The 15,259-nt window shown below is 41.3% G+C and overlaps 1 protein-coding gene across 9 annotated transcripts in view; it reads right to left on the reverse strand.

The window, feature by feature from the left end:
* The window catches only part of LOC105276811 (lachesin), a 278,627-nt gene extending 271,607 nt beyond the window's left edge, over positions 1-7,020 (reverse strand). Inside the window, exons 1-2 of one of the 9 annotated variants that reach the window (XM_011334736.3) lie at positions 6,649-7,018; positions 4,648-4,905 (exon numbers count right to left, since the gene is read on the reverse strand). The gene's annotated coding sequence lies outside the window, so the exon portion shown is untranslated. Of the gene's footprint in view, positions 1-4,647 lie in introns of all 9 variants that reach the window. The other 8 variants (XM_011334735.3, XM_011334734.3, XM_011334733.3 and 5 more) reach the window with 8 other exon arrangements.
* Positions 7,021-15,259: the final 8,239 nt, after the last annotated feature.

The raw sequence follows: 15,259 nt of genomic DNA on the forward strand, positions 1-15,259 counted from the left end.
AAAGAAACAAAAACGGAGCACCCCAGCGGACGAGATATTAAACTTCAATGTGTTGTTTTATACATGTCTAAAACATTGTTTGTAAGTGCAGTGAATAAAATAGGACTAGAAATCACGCAACCTACGGACTATAGAGGATTTCCAAATATTACATTGGGTTGTAACATAAATAAGTTCGGTTATATTCAATATTTTCTTTTATTTATTAACATTATTTATTAACGATAATTTTTTATTTATTAACAAAATACAGAATTACACTCAATCAAATATATAATCTCCATTATTATTTATGATAGCTTCTCATTTTAAAAGCAATTAGTTAATACCATCCGAGTAGAAGTTCTCATTTTTGGATTGAAAACAGTTTTATATAACCGAACTTATTTATGTTACAACCTAATAATTCAATATTAAGCTTTTTGAGAATTAAAAATCGAAAAGTTGCGGACAATATAATTTGTGCAAAGATGATTTTTTATATTAAAAAGTGACTGTAAACGAGAGAAGAATATGATGTTTCATATTTCGCTCCAGGTAGACAGATAATTCATGAATGAATAATTGAATAAATAAACTTTCGCAAGTCCAGTGATTTTAGAGCCACGCAAAAGGTTACCGAAATTGATGCGATTGTATATTGCACTATCGGTATTTCTATACAATATCCGTCGAGTCTATAAAGAGCAAGAGAGACAGCATCAAGTCGATTGAAAGTTCGCGAGGTGAGAAAAGTCTGGTCGTTCGATGAACGCCTGTCGAGGACTGCTCACAATAAACGCCGCTGCGGAAAATAAACCCTCCGTTAAAGTTAAAGGAGGCATCGCCTTAATTCGATAAATCTCGCACCATTTAAGTATAACGCGCGAGATATGACAGTTAATATCAACCAGTCTATAAAGCTTCGTACAATTTTATAAAGAACTTTCCAACTTCCATATAAACTTACGCTCTAACGTGTCCCTTAAGTTATACCCCGTATCGATCTACCACATATACAGCCAAATACCTTCTCACTCAAAAACTATCATCCATACGATATTTCATCTCTGGATTATAATAGTCTCATACCGCACCTCTGTTCAAAATTCTTTTTCATTTTCAAATCGGTATTCTTATAGGTATTTAAAGCCACGCGGAAACATTAATTAAGTTTTTTTTGGATCTCGCCACGGTGCAATGTCACGATAAAAAACCCCCAGGTTCTACGATATGTCTCGAGGTTTTCTTGTCGATAAATCCACAATTAATTATCGCAGCATGAATTTTAGCGTTATCGAACAGCAGCGCATTTGAGCCCCGTGCTCGTCCAGACAAGCGTGAAAGTGTGTCGCGGTTATAATCATAAATCCTCGGTTACGGTCAAAGTATAACTGCACGACGTGGTCTCTTTCCTTGCTCTTGCTCCCGATATCAGCGCGCTCGGTGCGATCAGCACCTCGTATCATCGTGGATCTTGACAAAACTGCACGACGAATCGCGAATGCAAACACGCCGCACGGAACACGCGACAAAACACTCGTAATTGCATTCCGGAAACCGGGCGATGGGTTGAAAAGCGGTCCCCGGCGCGTAATCTCACGATGTCGTTTTGTGTCACGGATAATCGTTGACACGCGATCCAAAACAGTAGGTTCCCCAGCGCGTATACATGCGTACATAGCCACATACGCGATGATCATCATCCCTGTGACAATTACCCCCTGTGCATATATCTACTACCCAGTTGAGACACAAAATGAAAATCACCATGCTCGCATTTTTCCCTTCACTCTCCTTATATTACTTGATAAATAAATGAGCTTATTGTGTAACTTTATTATTCCGCTGTGTACTTCTTTCTGTAAGTTTGGGAAATTCAGAAACCTTTGAGAACATTCAAGAACGGAAACATTTAATTTTTAAATGGATATATATACAATAAATCAAGTATTATTAATTGCAGATATTGAGAATGAAAAATTTATATAAATTAACACACGCACATAATAATAATAATTATTATACGATAAAATGCCAAATTGTTTGCTTTGAAAGTACATCTAGAAAGAATTACATCTTTTAAGTGCGTATCCGGTTTTGCAACGCTATGTTCTTCAAGATACAGCACTCTTTATTCCACTAAAGGAAAGATTGATTTCACCATGGGATTGTGTCTAATATTTCCCTGTTTTACCGCAGAGAGATGATTGGGAACTCAGTCGTGCTTCGTGCAATGTTCGCAAGGACAATCGCAGCTCAGAGCTCATTTATCTATTATTAAAACTTTTTAACTACCGTCGTCGAACAGCAGCAGCAGACCGCGTCAAGGCGACGAGGACGAGAAAGGCGGAAAAACGATAAGAAAAGCGAGCAGGAAAAAAAAGGATGGGAAGAGCCGCGAGGAGAAGATGAAACTCTCTCGCGGGAGTTTCCACCGAATACAGCGAACGACCGTAAGAATAGGCTCATTCAGATCAGCATTTCTTAACGAGGAAAGTTGCACGGTTACTAACGGGGTCTGCGTACACCGCGACAAACAAGATCTCAGAAGATTACAGAAACTTGACCGCGCAAACCGCAGTCGCACCGTGAATTAGACGAGCAACGCGCTGCATTATGCGTGCGATCCGCATTCAGATCTGCAGATGCGTGGCGCGAAAATGCGATACTCCACAAGCATCGGTGAAGATACATGCTTCTTTCGGAGCGACGCACAGTGGGGAATTTTGTCAAAAAGCTGGTCAAAAATCGAAAAATGAAGTTTCGAGTTAGGGTCTATTTTGTCCTTGAGAATCGATAAAGGACTGTTCCCTGGATAGAATCCCGTTGCCCTTAGTCCCCTACTATTTTAAGTCGAGCAGGTATGTCAGTTGAAAGTAGGCCTTTATGGGCGACACACGTTTCTCACGCATTGCGTGAATATTTTCATTGAACTTTGAGTGTTAATAACTTTGTAAATAAAAGTGATAATCAAGTTCTGCAAAATGGATGCTCTTCCTGGAGGATTGTAGAAGATTTTCTTATTTACATTTTTGAAATAACGCTTGTCGTGTTTGTTTTACGACACATAACGATAGTTCGACAAAGTTTATATTTTCCTAAATTAATATTTACTTCGTGTAGACTTTAGTTGCAGATCCCGCTAGATCCCGCGTTCTTTTCTTTTTCATCTTGTAGTCTATACTACAAGTTACTATTAGCAACTAAAATTCACAATAATTAGCTGCTACTATCTGCTACTCTTGTTATAAGGTTATTACAACCACCTTATTACTTTTCTCGATATATCTCGAAAAGTATTCGAAATATCAAAAAATGTTTTATACAAAAGTTTCATGGTAAAAACGCCCGTATTTAATGAAGTTAATAAAATTTTTGAAAAACAATTGTTTACATAAATTTTTGAAAAAATTGTTTTAAAAAATTTGTATTGATGTCATTAACTAGAGACATTTGTACCATGAAATTTTTGTATAAAACATTTTGTAACATTTTGTATTTTTTTGTTTTTATTTTTTTTTAAACTTATAAAAATAAACTCTACCCTGCACCATTATTAAGTCTAACATTATTTTTCCAGACATTCTCGAATCTGATTCGTAATCGGCAACCCCAAACATTCATTGATATCGATATTGATGAGTATTTCATGGTTCGCTACACTATATTAAGACCGCCATTTTGTTTTTGCAAATTTACATATTGGATTCGTGATCAGCAACCTCGAAAACATAAGTCTACCAAGTTTTGTGCAAATCTGATGATTCCTCGATTTATGGCCACGTTTCAGCGAAAATTCCCCACTGTGCGACGTTTGCTTCCGCAGTGACTTTTCGTACGACAGACACATGCATTATGTGTGCACTTTGATAATTACGGTAATGTACGTGTTATCTGATGAAAAGCTGAATCAAATGGTCCTCGCATTTACATTTAATCTTTCGTACTTTGAAAATGTACGTTTAGATGCCTTCGTTAATGAGGCTCGCGTCGCACGCGATTGTCAAGCGTATATCATATTTTTGCGACGCGAGAGAAACGCATGAATACGCCATTCGATCGACACGTACACCTGTGTAACTTTGAGGGCTCTTCGACTCGAGTACGCTCGGAGAATCGTTTGAAGTCATTGAGGGAGAGCCAGAGAAGTGGAATTGGAATGAGACGATCGGTGATGTTCGCTCGGCAGAATTATCAACCCGACACGTCTGGTTTTGTAATAACTGAATGTCGAGTAGTCGACCTGAATCAATGGCATCAGCCGAGTGACATTTTGTAACAGATCGTGGACGAGGCATCATAAATAAAATATCGTGTGAATCGTAATACGAAATATACATAAAATTCAATGTATTACCACCAATTTATCATGACTTCATATATTTCATCATGAATCAAGAGCAGAAAGTGTCACATGTTATTTATTCGTAGCCTTGACTAAACCAGTCGAATGACTGCGATCAACAAAATTCGGATATTGAAATAATCAAATCGAATTGTAGGCGATGTAGCACGTCGATAGTGCTCCATAACGCTCGGCTAGTCTTAATAAATAGGCACTTCCGAATTACGCCATCGGATCAGTCAATAACTCTTTCCGGTCACAACCCCGAATCGCTGATAACTCCCGCGTGCATCCTCCTCTGAACGACAGATAATACGTACTTTCTCACGAGAGCCCGTGGACCTCCGGGGACATATCGTCCTCGACGATCCTCGAATCACCTCCGATCGCGTCGCGACTATCAATGGATCGATGGTGTTACCAGCGCGATGTCCGGGTGTCCATGAAACATCTATTTCACTGCACTCTCACGAAAATCCTCACGCGGCGAATTATAAAATCGCGCGATATCTCACCGTTGCGTTTCCACCGTGTCGGGACGGATCGCCGCCGGGGCACACGTGAGTTATTTTCGCCCCCTGGTGTTTTTCAATCGGATATATTTAGGAGAACGGCGGCTTTCGGACAGAATGAGCAATTAGTGCTGACGACTTCGACAGTACAATCGCGTGACTTCTTTGACGCTTGATAGAAAGAACTCGATGCACGATTGCCTTTCTTGAAAATCTATATTCATATTTCCGAAAGAGACTTACGAGTATTTCCACACTTACGCGTGTCTTTTTTAAAATCTTTTTCTTAATCTAAGTTTTTACGAATTGAAAAAGTAATCGCTCCTTTCTCAGAATGTTTAACAACCGCGTACGAAGAAGTTAAATTAAATTTTGCATAAATTGTAATAGTAAAAAAATATTCCAATAATTGTAAAAATGATACAATTATTATTATATACTAATAACTAATATTTGATAATGTCCTCTCTGATTCATGACTGATATTTAAATTTCTTCTCACGTCTCTCTCGAACAGGCGAATGTACCCCGGTTTCTGCCCTTCGCATCAAGCGTCAAAGATTTATCGGCGCAATCATGCGTATGGTACACGACGGTGACAATGCGATTATTCGCGGCTTCTGATCGGCAATGTACGATCGATTCGGAAATATTATACTTCCGGGACAGGCGGTTGCCGAGCAAACGATCGTCAATGTACGTCATAAATCTACCGAACGATCTGCACGCCATCGAATTTCGTACGAATCCATACGAACTGAACCGAGACCGAATCGTTAATCAATGCCGAAAAAGAGAGCACGTGTGTACCTGCCTCTCTCTCCCTCTTTCTCTCATCGCGGGAAAATTACGCGCATCAGGTCTCATTATCGCGTAAAGCATAATCCGATTTGAAGCATCCTCCGTCATTCCTCAATTTCACGTAAAAATAGTAAACTCACAGACAGCGATATTACGAAATCAGCGTCAAGTCAAATCAGAGCAAATTATATTCAATAAATCGATGGGTTAGCAGCTATAGAACGGATTAATCTGAAAGCAATATAAATTCTTGATATGAGATTGCTCCCACGACAATAAAAATTGATCTATTTTTCTATTTCACTATAAATTTTTTCGGATGAGCCTTAATACTGTTTAGCGCCAGAAATACAGATGAAGTATTCAATAATATCGCGCACGTTTACCTGCACTTTAGCTTCTCGGTACTATTAAAATTTATCTAATTAAACATTTAAAAATCTAATACGATATTATTTTTAAAATTTATTTTACATGAAATATATTAGATTCATGAATAACAGATTTATGTCGCTTTAAAAATGATTTATTAAGTTAATTTCATCGCGCGCAATATGTCAAGGCACGAGAAAAAAATTAATGATTGCGCAATTTTCGTTTTAACTTTTGGGTCGCCCAACACCATGACATGAGGAATTCCGGCGACAATAGAATTGCATACGTCACTAATACACGACATTAGCACGTCACGTTCACACGTGACGAACAAAAGTCCGAATTCAGAACCGCAACGTCCGCCGAGAAAACTTGGGAATCACGTGACTCCTCGGGTCGTCGTCAGCATCAAATGCTCCAATCTTCCTCGTGCACGTTATCATGTGACACAAGAACATACCCGACCGGCGAGGACCGATCCCGAACTTCCCCTCGCCCTTCGGAACGTCCCGCAGGACAAGAACAGCCGAGACGAGAACTCGCGCCGCAACTCGTCCCGCAACCGATCACGCGCGATAGGATCCGTGACTGGATCCAATCGAGGGAGGAAAGAAAATCGGGAGAATCGCGCACCTGCGGAAACGACGAGCGCGGAAGGAACGGAACCCGGGATCGCCGATGTCCCCACTGCGCGAGAGTTCCGAGAGTTCGCCGCTGTGTCAACTCGGGATTGCTCCACGGAATAAATTGCGACGCACCCGCACCTGATCCGACACGAACTCGAGAACAACGCGAAACGACTGATTACGATCGACGCGATTAGCCGCGACGGACTTAACGCGACGACAATGACGACGACGGCATCCCGAAAGCCCCTTCAGCCGCGTCGCGGCTACTGCTGCTGAATGCTGGCTGGTGGTGCTGATGGTGGTGCCGGTGCTACTGCTCCACACCGCGTATATACCGCACGATGAAGCGGACACGCGCGCTCGACCCTGCGCGAGCGCAATGCCGACGACGATTCCAGCAGTAGGGGTTTGCTTGATACCTGCCTCCTTCGGAGATACTTTTACCGGCGTCGCGACGCGTTTCGACCGTGCGCACGAAGGCGCGTAAGAATCCAGCCTATCTTGTATCACGAGCCTCGTCAACTGTGTAAAAAGAGGATTTCAATATGAAATTATACGGGGGTTACTTTACGCCTGTAGGAATAACTTTGCATCAGGGTAAAAATAAAAGCGAATGTAAATCGGAATTTATAACAAGTAAAGTTAAGAATTTATTGATTCCATTGGATGTTTAAGAAGGTGAATCTTAGATATTGATTTCTTGTCGTCTATGTATGTAGCTAGAATGTACTGTCTACTAATTGCAATTTTCTTAAATATCAAAGAAATTCAAATAAAGATTATTGCAAGAAAAAAACGGCAAAAAATATTAATATAGTAAAATATGCTGAATATCAGAATCCTAAAAGACACTCGTGAATAACTTAACATTATAAATTATAAACATAACGATATTTGAACATCCTGCTGCAAATATGAAAAGATACACATCATAACTATTTAAATTAAATAATACACAAACCATCGTAAAAAGCAAATATTTCATGTTATTCGTACTCTGCATGAATTTATTATATTTCTTGCTTATTTATCTTTATCAACGATATTCGCTTTCTCTAATTGTTGTATAAAAATCTATATTGCAAGGATCAAGTATTAACGAGATGAGAAAAATATTTCAAAATACTGATGATGACAAAGAGCCCTCTCCACGTATGCATATAAAAAATAAGTAATCCTATCATTATAATGATTAGTATGATTAGTACGAAATTAGTATGACAATAAAGATATAATTTCTTCAAGAGTAACTGCCCTGGAAAAAGATAACTTCTTTCAACATTTGTTGCATTTCTACCAGAGTTTCTCCACGAGTTACCTTCATCGGGCCCCCAAAAAAATTCAGCGAAAGGAAAGTCGTAGGATGAAGATTAAGCGGAAGGCGGAAGCGGCGGGTGAAATAGCAAGAAGAACGGCGGAAGGGAATTCCGCGAAACGGAAACATCCGATGAGACTCGGTAACGGCTCGCAAGTTGCTCGCCGTGTTTAAAGGCGACGGAGATCAAACGGATTCGCGCAGCGCGGACTCGTTTGACGTCCACCGTCCGGAAAGCGCACCCCCGCTTCGCTTGGAGCGGCTCCCCGGAAGCCGCGCGTCTTGACGTACATACATACGTCTTGTCGGCGGCGTGGGGTTGCACGGGGGTGCGCGTGCTCCAATATCTTCCGGCGTGTAACACACGGCACGCTGGTGGCTGCGAGCATTGTTAGACGCACGTTCCCGCTCAGTTTGCGCACACCCGCATCGACGATATCGTTCCCTCCTCTTTTCACCCCTTCACCCCCCTTCGTTCTTCTATTCCCGTTCCCACCCTCTCTACATGTGCTCTACACCGAGCGTTGCTCAGTCGTGAGGAATTCTTTGATACCTATTCACCTATCCCTCGCTAGGAAATGTTTCACCAACCGACCGGTTCGCGAGATTCCGCGAGATACCGAGAGACGTACGTGTACGTAGGTGTGCACGTAGCCGACGCATTAAACGTGCATTTGCAACGTTCGAGGGGAGTCTTTACGGTAAACAGATCCAATAAGCGCAAGTATGCGCCACAATCCGGCTCTGTAACAACAGAGACTGGAATTACTGCAGTTTATATTACGACAGAAGGAGAGTAACGCTGTCAGTGGCAACGAGAGGCGGTGCACGGTCGCGTATGCACACCCCCGTCCGTGTGAACAGAGTCGTTCAAATCGCCCGGACCCGCGAGACTGGGCAACGAACCGGAAGCCGGGGTCTTAGTGCCGTGCTAAGCTAGATTATATCCGTCGTTATATCTCAGCAAGAAAAATGATCATATCATGAAAATCGCACGGCGCGGCGCTTCGATGGATCTCGATTGTTGTATAATCGGATGCATCAATGCTTCTTGATGCGCTTACATTAAGTTGCATTAAAAAATTTTCTTTGTGATATTTAAAAATACTTTTTTTTTGTTTAAAGGATTAACTGCTTCATGCTCGTAAAAGATCAAAGAATCGTATTCGAAAGTGTCCTCATGAATGCGGGCATATCAAATAGCGTTAATCTCTTGCGGTTTATTTTTACATATATATTGTACATGTATTAGATATCACTCGACATCGCATTTCGTTTGGAATTAATTTTAATAAATGTTGAAAATTTAATTTGGTAAGGAGTTACATTTGCTATATATTACTATACAGGGTGTCCCGGGTTTTAACCGACAAACTGCGGGAGCATATTCTACTAGTGGAAATAAGAAAAAATTCTTATATCGAGTTTGCTTAGAAATGCTTTATTACAAAGTTATAAACCAATATTGAAAAGAAATATCAGATAAGTAACAACGGAACATAGTGTAGAATTTGGAAGGTCCAAGATGTTTATGTTACGTGTATTCACATGTATTCATGTTCACTATGTTGAAACGATTCAGTATGATTGTTACTTTCACGACAGTAGCCGTTAGATTTCAATCGTCGTGTCAACTAGCAATTACTATCAGAATGCCAAAAGTGTTTTCAAACGAGGAATACACCGATATTCATTTCGTGCACGGATTCTGCGACGGAAATGCACGAGCTGCCGTACGAGAGTATCAACGTAGATTTCCTAACAGGAGAGCACCAGATAGATTTAAAGCAACGAATTACTAATTCAGTTACTGAGATGCAAGAAAATTTTCAGGAATGTCGTACCGTAACAAATTCTGTACTACGTCGATGTCTAGCTTGTATCGATGTGCAAGGACAACATTTTGAAATGCGTCACTAAATCATTGCGTAGATAATTTTTATTTTTGTGAAAAAATCCGTTGTTACTTATCTGATATTTCTTTTCAATATTGGTTTATAACTTTGTAATAAAGCATTTCTAAGCAAACTCGATATAAGAATTTTTTCTTATTTCCACTAGTAGAATATGCTCCCGCAGTTTGTCGGTTAAAACCCGGGACACCCTGTATATATAAACATAAATGTTGCATTTTGTATGCTATATAATTGCTAGAGAGAAAGAAGATTATTGTTAAATGATTAATAGATATTAAAATATTAAAACGAAATTCGTGTCATCGATTAGAATACGATATCAGAGAAGTATACATTTCTAGATACATATATGGAACAAGATGTCTTCATTTATCACTATTAATCATTAATGTCCTCAATTGAATAAGTATATGACTTTATCGATTTGGTTTTTCAGTAGCACGAGCCAATTGGTACCACACTAGGTACCACACAATCAATTAATCATACAAATAAAACAATATTCTTCCTAACTATCGCAAAAGAATTTTTATAATCGTTGAACGCGAACATACCGGATATTAACGCATCCATCTGAATTTCATAGATTCCCACATATATATAGCGCGTATTTCGATCAATATGGCACCCTCGCGGACCACCTAAATAAATAAGTTCAAGTGTTCTGCGGAAGTACAGCCCGGAAGAAACGTCCGTAAATATCTGTAAGGAAGAACGCGGAATTACGTGTAAATTCCGAGGAGCAACGATTATCACTCAGGTGGAAAGCGAGCTCGGGGAGATCGAAGACATTGTCACCGGCAGCTCTGACTTCTCGTATACGAAATGTGCGGGTCTCTCACGACGGTCAGCACCACTCTATTTATCCGGGATTCCCCGCAACGGCGCCATACTCGAGAAAAGGAATTTGTGTCGTGGCCGCGGAATGACTCGACACGTAGCGGCAGTTCTGTATACGATGGCGGATTTATTCGCCGTGCACGAGCGATCTCCTCGCGCGGGGGAGTTTAGGTGAACGAGCGGGGCAATAAGGTGGATCTACCCGCAAATTGAGCAGCTAAATTCGCCAAAACGTTTTCTTTCTCCTTCTCCCGACGACTATATGTACAAGAATTTAATTTTATCGCAAAACGCTACAGGAATACCGTTAGTCTCCTGCTGGATCCCCAACTTTCATATTTGTGAAAGAAACAGTTTGATCAATGAGTGACCAAAAGGGAGAACAAGGTACTATAATAAAATACAACGAATCTCTCCTTTCATATATCATATCTCAATGTAAGGGGCCTTATATCAGCTCGTAAAATCTCAAAATGTGAAATCGATGTCGCGACGAGTCGCGACAACCACTACGGGTAATAATGTACTTTAACGGACCCAGACCCAATGACCTTGACCTTGACATACGTTGTCAAGGTCACCCTTCTGAGTGACCTTGAAGAAGTTTTAGCCGTCGTTCGTTGTTTGTTAAAAAGTTATAAACAAAGAAAGTTTAATGATTTCGCACGAATTTTTAGCTGTCTACGTGAAGCAAGAACATGATACTGACATATATTACAAAGGTTACCTTCCCGAATAACTCGCACTAGGTTTTAGTCGTCGATCGTTGTTTATGAAAAATTTATTAACAAAAGAAATTTCGAAAATATAGTAGTTATTTTGAAAGAATATTGAATATTGAAAGATATAAACGACGAATATGTATATGAACGAAGAAAGGAAAGTCATTTAAAGCAGTGAATTGTTAATATATAGAATAGTTTCTTTTAATATAAGTACAAAGTATTCTTCACTTTAACCAAAAGCACAAACAATTAAATACAAAGTATTCTCTGCTTTAACTTAACCTAACCTAACCTAAGCTAAAATTCCATCAAATATACTCTTTCGTAAACGTATATGGTATCGTAAAATTATGCTTTATTCATTAAACATTTTTGTTAATAACTTTTTAACAAACAACGAGCGAAGGGTGAAACCTAGTGCGGGTTATTCAGGAAGGTGACCTTTGTAATATATGTCAAACTCAAGTCCTTGCTTCGCGTGGACAGCTGAAAATTCGTGCCAAATTATTAAACTTCTTTTGTTAATAACTTTTTAATAAACAACGAGCGACGGCTAAAACCTCTTCAAGGTCACTCAGGAGGGTGACCTTGACAACATATGTCAAGGTCAAGGTCATCGGGGCTGGGTCCGTTAAAGTACATAATTACCCCACTACGTAACGATTTATCTCCGATCGTCCGTGACGATTTCGCGAACGGAACGAGCTTCACCTCGCCGAATAATCCCCGATGTTGTTAAATCCATGCGACTTTATCGGGCGGTAAATCCCCCGGCATGACAGATTTCTTAAAATATTTTCAATATCGTCGGAGGGAGCGCACATAATACTGCTTCTCTCGCGTGCACCTCCAGGACACCCCGTCGCGCAGGGTTGAATTTTCCGTGGATCGACACCGGCGACCGAGTTCGCTCGCTGGCTCACATGAGCGTTCGATAACGTCGTACCTATATCGCTGCCCCGCGTCGAAACGTTTCCCGCGGGGACCTCCTCGAGCAACGATGTCTTTGTACGCGATACTGTGTGGACAAATTGAGAGTGCGACCGTACTTATCGCGGCTTATTCGCCGACGGAAGACGGAGAGGCCGGCGCGAAAAAATTCAGAGGAATTCGCAACTTTAATTAGAAGATGGGGCATTCCACTCGCGCGCCGTGATGCGCGGAGGGAAGAACACTGCAAAGTTCCTTTTTTCCCCTGAAACTGCGTTTTAACTGCTTAAAAGGTGCGAACTATTCATCCGGGGGTAGCGCGATAACTTCGCGTAACGAGAAGGCGCGCGTACTCCGCTTTTTTCTCTCTCGGAGCGGAGAAGAAAAGCGACTGTGTAGACTGTGCGCGACGCGGAAGGGACTGTACCGGACGAGCGTGCAGGCGGGCACGAGGAAATCGTATTTAACTACGACAATTCGTACAACGAATGGAATCTCCTCCGCCCTTCGCGGGCGTTTCGGAGCCTTAAAACGGTGATGAATTCGCCGGCGTCTGCTGGTCTAACTGATTGCAATTATTTCCTTACAAAGCAAATTGCCTGTCACGAAATCGCGTTAGAACTTACTACTGTGCAGTCGCATCAGGTATGCTGCGAGCACTTCGAGACACTTCCCTCGAAATGCCGCGTGCACACCTGTCTCTGTGTCTCCGCTCGCAATGCCGGGTAATACCAATTTGTGACACGTAATCCTTGGTTGCCGTGCGTAGCTGCACACGTGCACACCACACGCGAATGTCTACATAAATGTACGGGCGAGGGTGCGCGACGATGGAAGACAGAAAAGCAGAACTCGCGGCTGTGTGGATACGTTACGTATGGACGAGCGTGCACGTTCATGTGTGAAACGAAGCTTTCAATTCGAGCCAACAGAGCACACAGCACCCGGTAACGAACACGAGGGAGGCCTGGAGGGAAGGAGGGGATGAGGCTTCGTCACGCAATTAAATCCCAAAAGTGCGCCCTGCTCGTGGATGCGCGTCTGCGTATGTGAATCGGGAACAATTGGAGATAAGGTAGCAAGAAACGAATGCGCGAGAAAGCAGCGAGAGGACGGGACGATAAAATCGGTCTCGAACGAGCATCCGCGTTCTTGCGAAATTCGAGTGCAACGTCGAATCGTGTTGCTCGCGTATCGTCTTCGCAACTCGCTGTTCCGTAAATAATATTCCATGTAAATAGCATCCTTTGCTACGTTATTAAAGACTGATTCGTACTCTGAATTCGTACTCTGAAATCCATCCGGCGAGTCTGCCTCTGCCTATTATTTTTATACACGAACGATCGCGCGCGTATTGTTATTCGAATGCACGGTCAATCGCGCGTGCCAGCGAGTCCACTCTTTCTTTTTCTTGCCGATCCGCATAGGCCATACGATTTAATTCAATTTCACGTTTCCAATGGACACGAGAACCGCTCATTACGTCTCGTTACTCGGCTTTAGCCGATGCTCAATGCTCGCATTCACCGCGGCTAAAATTCAGTCGGTCGAGCGGACTATCATTACCGGCAGATCCACCTTTCCCGACTGTGGGTTTTCATTTTCTCTCTTCTGCATACGTATTTCTAATTCTCCTCCCCATCTCATTTGCGCGCACTTTTTCATGTATTTAATGTTGAATGGCAAGATCTTGGAAAGATTACTTTACGCGTAACATATCTACTTACGAATATTCAAGTGATACCACGCAATTAGCAACAGCGTACCCATAATCATCGAATATCAAATGGCACGTTTACGACAGAACGTTCCTCGAGCTGTTCTTGCACATTGCTTTTTATAATAATTTATCTTATTAATTAACGAATTAACGATACGATATTTAAGCGGGCAATATTTAATTACGAACCGACCATTTATTCAATATGATCCAATTACTGGAGCCAATTCTGGAAAATTTATAAATTACGCACCATTTAACAATATTTTAAGAGTACTGCGTTTAAATGATCAACATTCGTGATTAATGAGATAAATATCACTTTGGAAATTAGCGCGTTAACAAGCAGGGGATGCATTTTGCGCAACGAGCTTCGAAACAGTCCGAGACTCGACATCAGCGAGACGATTCTTCTGAAACGCGTTGCACGCCATCATTAGACTCTAAGAGCGCTAATAACTGCCGTCGCGATTAAGATTGTCACGTATTGGACAAAAGTATTCGCGTACTCGCGACTGTCCTACCAAGGAGTGGAAGATTAGCGCCGTTTCACAGCGGTATTAATAACTGAGAACCATTTTAACGTCGAGTTAACGCGGCGAACAATTACGAATTTCGTCTGACTTCACTCTCCCAGAAGCTCCTCTTAGCCCACCTCCCTGCACTTTCCCGGTAACTGCTCTACACTCACCCTTGGCGCCGCTTATCTCCCACAATGCATCTTTCATAAGCATAACTATTGGTGTATTAGCTGAGCGAGTGTGCAGCTTAAAATGCGTATGCTGGTATTAAGAAAGGCGTACGATAATTGCACGGCATTAACCTTTCCCTTATGCATACACGGATTCACCCGATCCCTTTCACTTGCCAGACAATGCGTTAAACGTGCATCGGAAATGATGGTCTATTTGCAGAGTAGTAGTTTGTGAGAGAAAGTTGTATAACGCAATTACACGTACACGTATATATAAAATTTGCAGTTTATGTTCCTTGGAGTTTAAGCTCGTGAAATTTATCATTTGCAACGCCTGTTTAGTACCACTCAATTGTTGCAAGCATTTAAACCGGAATAAAGGCGCAACAAGATAACAAAAGAAACGATTAAGGGGGGAGCCTGCTTTATTAGAACGTTGAAAATAAGGTATAATTTTACGAATTTTTTTGGAGAA

The sequence above is a fragment of the Ooceraea biroi genome, chromosome 2 (genome assembly GCF_003672135.1).
Source record: "Ooceraea biroi isolate clonal line C1 chromosome 2, Obir_v5.4, whole genome shotgun sequence".
Taxonomy (NCBI): Eukaryota; Metazoa; Arthropoda; class Insecta; order Hymenoptera; family Formicidae; genus Ooceraea; species Ooceraea biroi.